Source organism: Mytilus galloprovincialis, chromosome 11, assembly GCF_965363235.1.
Source record: "Mytilus galloprovincialis chromosome 11, xbMytGall1.hap1.1, whole genome shotgun sequence".
Lineage (NCBI taxonomy): Eukaryota > Metazoa > Mollusca > Bivalvia > Mytilida > Mytilidae > Mytilus > Mytilus galloprovincialis.
This window is the reverse complement of record NC_134848.1, coordinates 58,017,572-58,025,505: the sequence shown is the minus strand read 5'-3', so window position 1 is coordinate 58,025,505 and position 7,934 is coordinate 58,017,572.

The following is a 7,934-nucleotide window of genomic DNA, read 5'->3' as shown; positions in this document are numbered from 1 at the left end:
AACAAAAGCTAAAAAAAAAAAATAAAAATAAAAAAAAATAACAACACAAATAAAAAAAAAATCGTAAACCAGAATAAAAAGAGAAAAATCAATTTCAGATTAGATTCTTTTCTTATTCTGACATCGGACTCGGACTTTTTTAAAACTGAGTTTTACTGTGCATATTGCCAAGTGTTTCTTTATTCTACATTGGCTAGATGTGTAGGGGAGGGTTGATATCTCACAAAACATGTTTAACCCCGTTGAATTTTTGCGCCTGTCCCAAGTCAGGAGCCTCTAACGTTTGTTAGTCTTGTATGCTTTTTTTCAGTTTAGTTTATTTATAATATTTATTTATTAATATAACTTTTACTGTTAACCCATTTTTTTTTTTTCTTTTTTTTTTTTTTTTTTGTGATATACATTTGACGTGACTCTGTACTTATGTATCCCGTCATACTTTGAACCACACTATTATTTTATTTATTATTATTACTTTAACTGTTAAGTCAGTTTTTGTTATATCTATTTTGCGTGACTGTATTTATGCATCCCGTCATACTTTGAACGACAAAATTATTTTATGTCTACCTGTGCGAATTTCAAACGCGCAAGTTTACACCAGTACTCAAAACCCTCCTTCCTTGATTGGTGCATTTTACATAGACAAATAAAATCGTATAATATAATCAAAATGAGAATGTTAATTTGATGTATGCCTTTTTGTGCTTCTTCGTTCAGGGGCGGATCCAGCCATTTTAAAAAGGGGGGTTCCAACTATATGTCCCCATTCAAATGCATTGATCGTCCATAAAAAAAGGGGGGTTCCAACCCCCCGGAACCCTCCCCTGATGATAACACAATGTTGACTGCAGTACTCCTATTTTTGACATTTTTACCTATTGTGTCTGTTTGTTTTGTTCACGCATCGGTGACAATAAAATGGAATTTGATGCGACTATCATACAAGTGAGAGGTTTAGCTAGCTATAAAACCAGGTTCAATCCACCATTTTCTGCATTTGAAAATGCCTGTACCAAGTCAGGAATATGACAGTTCTTGTCCATTCGTTTTTGATGCGTTTTGTTATTTGATTTTGCCATGTGATTATGGACTTTCCGAATTGATTTTCCTCTGAGTTCAGTATTTTTGTGATTTTACTTTTTATATGTTTTAGAGTTTAATGTGACATCCATTTTCAGTGAACTATTACATAGTTTTATTTAGGGGGCAGCTGAGGACCACCTTCCGGGTGAGGGATTTTCTCGTGTTGCAGACCCATTGGTGGTCTTCGGCTGTTGTCTGCTCTTTGGTCAGGTTGTTGTCTCTTTGACATATTCCCCATTTCCATTCTCAATTTTATAGGCTAGGTTAGTTTTATTTGAGTTCTCATACTGCACATCTTTAAAAAACCCGAACAAGTCAAAGTATTTCTTTCTAGTTGATATTTAGTTTTTATACTTGTTTGATGACAGCATCTGTACTTTATAAATTAACAACATGTCCATGGTTTGAAATTTTCATTTTGTTAAGTATACCAAGGAGGTTATATAACTTTATTGAGGATACATATAATACTGAGTAGCATCAGAAATGGGGCCTGTTTTCTAGCTTACTATGCCGCATAGGTTTTACTCAATGCTGTAGGTTGGCGATTACCTACAGTTGTAAATTTCGGTGCCAGCTGGTCTCTTGTGAGAGATATCTTATTGGAAATCATACACATATCTTCTTAATTAAATATTAGACAGCTTATTACTGATCTTTTGTACTTTCACATTTATATGTTTTTTCTGAGAAATTACAAAAAATATTTATTGTGTCATTACATACTGTGACTTGGATGGAGAGTTGTCTCATTGGCCTTCATACCACATCTTCTTATATCTATGTCAAGCCCAATAGAGAATTGAGACAACTACCCGACTACAGGGCAGGTCAGTCCAAAGGCACATGTTTCTTCAACGCATCAAGAAATCACGCACTTAGAGACGAGGTTTATCTGGCCCTAAAATGCGGCATTCACACATTGCCGATTATTGCTCCCGTTTGAGATCAGACAGCGTTAAGACACGAAAAGTGAAAAAATCGGATTACTATCCTCATTTATCTGGAATGTCCTGTCATTGTCTGAACGCAGTCGTTTAAGTTCGTAACAGATTCCTATTGGTCGGGAATGGTCCTGATAGTTCGACGAAGCACCCCGACAGTTAGGTGCGTCCCGTAACATTCGTAACAACCGTATGTCATGACAGATTCTGATGTATTGGATCAAAATCCTAACAATGTTCTGTGTTTTCTGGACGGTGTCCTGTGGATGATCTGGAGAAATTTTTCATCGCTGTTTTTTTTTTGCCGATTGAGTCCAGATTGCATCCAGATCTTGTCGATTGCGAACCGTCTTTGCCGAAACCATTCCGGAACAGTGCCGTTATTAATTCGGAATTCGTCAATGATACACACGTCAGAGTCCCAACATTTACAGAAAGCAATAGAACTGAGACCAGACAAAGCCGTTTGCAATGCGATAGAGCGGACCATGATAGGATTACTTTCCGAAAGTACCTGATTGTCCCGAATATGTCGACAGTTTTCTAACGGATCAATTCCGTCAGCGTCGGTTCACTGTCTGAACTCTGTCGGATAACATTCGTAAGAATCGGGACGCACTCGTGACAGACTCGGTCTATTTTTACCATACGAAAGATACAAATCGGTTTAGAACCGCATTGAGAACGGGATTTTCGGGACAAATTGGCTTGGAAACGGCTGAATATCGACGCTTCCTGAACAATATCTGATTGTTGTCGTGATTAATTTTTTTTATTTACAAATTTAAATTAATTTATATAATAAAAGTTTGAATTTCCATCCAGACTTTTGACAAATTTTAATCGGGAATGGTCCTGTCAAGGACGGCAGTAAAAATCGTGAATGCGTGACCCCAGCTTAAACAACAATGAATATTAATTCGGCGAAAGAGACAATAACCTGACTACAGAGCAGAAAAAATTCCAAAGCCACCAATGTCTCTTTAACGCAGCGAGAAAATCCAGCTCTTAGAGGTGGATTTCAACTGACCCTTAAACAATAATACATGTATATACTATTGTTCACCGAAATGGACGCCACACTAAACTCCGAAGCAGTGAAAACGATGCCATATACACTCTATATCTTAAAAAATATTGCCTAAAAACACAATAATTTTGATTAGTATTGATCATAGGCAAATTGCCCGATTTATATTTGACTGATATTCTAGCTTATATCTGCAACTAATATACTAGTCTCTTGTCTATACTGATTATATGACATTGTCGAAATTGACGAATTCATTATTATTCTTTACATACACAGTGGGTCTCATTGGGGTCTAAGCGTGATGCGGGATTGCCGATTTTTTGTAAGCGTGACACGTGAAAGTCAAATTATTGTGTCGGGAAAACGCCTGGGAAATGAGGTCTAGCGGGACCCGGGAAATGACAAAAAATGAGAATTGCTTACGTACATAGTGTAAGCGGGATACGAGAATCTGACAAAACAGTAAGCGGGATCCGGGATTGGAACCCCCCATAAGACCCCTACACATTTCCGTGGATTTCGTGGTTACAGGTCAACCTAAATTCAAATGTTAAACTTTACGAAGCACACAATTTCGATAGGCTTGGTGACCTTCGGTTGGTATCTGCTCCTTGGTCGGGTTGTTGTCTCTTTTACATATTCCCCATTTCATTCTCAATATTATTTTGTAAAACTTCGAAATCAAATATCCACGTAAAAACAATCTTTTCTTTATCCAAGAAAATTAGTACCTACGAAAATAAACGAATTCGCAGTACTTCGTGGGTCATTTGAACACCCGAAAACGTAATCGCAAACTTGTTGATCGATATAGTCAGACGCCATGTCATAATTTATGCAAGAATTTATTAATATTCTATATACAACGTGACAAGAACGTGCCTGTTAGACGTATTTTCATGATATATTTATAATGATCATTATTATACTTGGTAAAACTCCCTTTCGGTCATCATTCCGGAACAACGACAATTATTCTCAATAACCTGTAATTTCATAATTGTTATTTACAAATATCTGTAAACATTTACCATTCACATTCATTACAGCTAATTTCCTAAAGCATGTAGAGCAAGACTTAAGTTAGCTTGCTTGCTTTGTTTTTATATTGTACAATCATTAGGATAACACCCAATTAAATTCAAATATTATATATACAGGTTAAACTATGACTATATATATTGTTTAAAGATGTCAATCTTATTTACAAAGCTTGTATTAACAACAATACAAACAAAGCAAACAAGCCAACCAAGTTTTACTTTACATGCATTAGGAAATTAGCTATAACCGAAACGAGAGAAAGAAACAAGGGTTGAAGGAGCCATTTTAACCTTTTTAACAAGATAAGGAATGCCTCGAAATTTTATAAATTGATATAAGCTTTCTTAGTTTATGATGTTTAAGGTGGGGTTTTATTGTGTTTTTTTTTTAAATTCTCAAAATTATTTATGTTTCTTTTTAATAATTTAATTCGGGTTTCAGTTTTATTGTTATTATACTACGAACTAACAGGGAATAGGCTCCTTTAGGAATATACATCATATAAAATAGGCTCCTTTAGGAATATACATCATAAAATAGGCTCCTCTAGGAATATACATCATAAAATAGGCTCCTTTAGGAATATACATCATAAACTAGGCTCCTTTAGGAATATACATCATAAAATAGGCTCCATTAGGAATATACATCATAAAATAGGCTCCATTAGGAATATACATCATAAAATAGGCTCCATTAGGAATATACATCATAAAATAGGCTCCTTCAGGAATATACATCATAAAATAGGCTCCATTAGGAATATACATCATAAAATAGGCTCCATTAGGAATATACATCATAAAATAGGCTCCTTTAGGAATATACATCATAAAATAGGCTCAATTAGGAATATACATCATAAAATAGGCTCCATTAGGAATATACATCAAAAAATTGTTTAAACCAAAGAATTCTCATTAGGCATCAAATGACTTATACGCAAAACCATAAATTTTGAAATAATTAAATCTCTCTAATGAAATCGTTGCAGAAAAAAGTTTGTTGATACCCTCAACTTCTCCCCATCCTGATGTTTTTTTCGATTTCTATAACTCACTGCAAGCTGATACTGTTGTAAAGGAATCATTTCAAGATGACGTGTATGTCGTATGAAAAGAATAGCTCCATAATCTATAAAGGCAGCAAATAAATAAGGGCTTTTTTAGGGGTGGGGGGGGGGGGGCTTTTTCTTTTTTATATTTGTATTTTTAAAGTTTTAGACCTTTTACGTTATTCTTTTTTAAATCTAAAATTTATGAAAAATCGAAAGGGACTTCACGTCAATCGATGTTAACAATTCACCAAAGTTTCATGAAAATTGTTTAAAGCATTTTTGAGTTAATGTCCGATATGTTGACGACAGAGGACGGACAGACAACGGTGTACCATAATACGTCCCGTAAACAGATGAATAACCAGATGTTCCACAGGGCGCAGCTTTACACGACCGCAGAGATCAAACCCTGAACAGCAGTTATCATGAAACTTTTAATTAGTAAATTATTAATATCTGTTGTTGTAAGCTCCCATAGGGTTTTTTATTAATTTTAGCCTTTACCCAGTTACGGAATTTAATTCATAAAAAAGCGGCAATTTTCAAGATTGTGGACAATATCCTAAGTGATTTGAGTAGTTTCTATTAAACTGTGGTGACTGATCTATATCTATCAAGATAACCTCCCTTTAGTTTTTTTTTTTTTAATAAATATCTGAAATGACATGGAGAAGTTATTGAACTTTTAAAATGCGACGGGCGTATCATGCGATCATGGCGCAGCTGTTTATTTTAAATAGATTAGACCGTTGGCTTTCCTGTTTGAATTGTTTTACACTTGTAATTATGCAACCCTCTATAGGTGGATACGTGTTGAAGGCCGTACTTTAACCTATAACTGTTAACTTTTTGCATATTGTGATCTGGATAGTGATGTCTCATTGGCACTCAAACCACATCTTATTCATCTTGTATAAACATATAAAAGCTTAAAATAGCATACACCGTTCTTGTGCTTGCAATGATATGCGATTTCGTGTAACACAGAACAGCACAATATCTAACTAATGTCAACATATTGTCATTCACTATGTAAAGCATTTAGGCATGTAATGCTTGGCGTTATGGAGTTAATGTCATTGGTTTATCATATCAACAATGATATCACGTGCATGGAGATTTAACATTTTCCCATTATGGTCATGACATGGTAATTTTTTCTGCATTTAGCTTACAAAATTCCTGATCCGATTCTATTTCATACGCTATGAATGTACAAGGAAGAGTTATTGAAATTCTTGTATTATACTTTAAGAATGTCCTCGAAAAAAACCCGAAATGTACTATTTTAAGGCATTCGACCTAACAAACGTACTGAAAAAAATAATATCCGACTTGTGTGCTCGGAAATGGTGATGCTTAAATTTTAAGAAGCTATACTTTTTTGTAGTTTTAACATGGGTAGGCATTATATTCGTGAGTATTTTTGCCCGAGCGATAGTCAGGGCTAAAATAACACAAATATAATGCCTAACCATGATAAAACTACAATACTACAATAAAGTATAGCTTGCATCAATTATTTCGATTCTGATTAGGACAATTAAGGTAATTTTTTATCCGATGTGTATAAGTGTAGATAATTTGTGTAAGCTCTTCCATGAACCTCCTTTTTTTTTTGTTTGTAAACGAGCAAACGACTGGCAATGTTATTTTTCAGAGGGAAGAGTTTTGAACAGTCAGCATGAACGGTTGTCTTATCTAGGTCAAATATGTCAATTTCGAATTGCAACAAGTTTAATACAGTCATAATAAATGAATAAGTAAGGGGTCATCCATAATTGTCAACCATTTTCCAAAGTGTACAAAACGTACACTTTTTCAGACCCCCCACCCTCCCTCAAAAAGTGTACATCAACCATTTTCAGATTTCAAGAGAAGAATCAGTCATTGTTAATAAAAAGAAGATCATGTCCATTATATTTTAGTTTAATATCGAAATTTGCATTGAAAAAAAACTAAAAATGTTGATTTTTTAACCCGCTCCCCCCAAGTGTACGTTTTGTACACTTTGGAAAATGGTTGACAATTATGGATGACCCCTAACAACATGTGCATCATTTAAGAGGTTGGAAGTGTTTTAGGTTAATCAAATATACGAAATGTAGGGCAATTTTTAAATGATAAAATTCATTATTCTGCAGTAGTCATTATACGCATGTGCAAATACATTTTGTTGGATTTAAGGGGGTAGACCTTGGTTCAGGGAGATAACTCTTTAAATCAGTTAAGCGTGTGTAAAAGTCAAGTTCATCAATGTATTTAAATCATTTACCTGAAACAGATTGAAAATAATTTATGTAACCTAGAAGCTTAGAATATATTTTTAAAAATGGTTGACACAAACGTACTGATGATTTTAAGAGTTATTTCCCTTAACCTAGGTCTACCTCCTAAAAGCATGGTTTTATTCACAAAGCGAATGAAGCAAGTTATATTAGAATACTTTTTAAAATTCCACACAATAGTCAAGCCAAAGCCCCTTAAATTGCAGAAAAACTGGGACGACAAAGATATGGTACGTTTCTTGTGTTTCTGTGTTTCTATATATGCATATATGTAACCCAACCTATCGCATGCCGTACACCCAAATTCAAATTGTGTATTGTGTTTGCTTACGCATTAATCGCTACGAACCTTTCTGGTTGTGTACTGCCTAACATGACATGTGTTAATGTACCATTATTACTCGCTTAACATGCATGTTGACACCATAATGGAAACATTATTACATGGTAAACATGCATGTTGTCACCCTAATGGAAACATT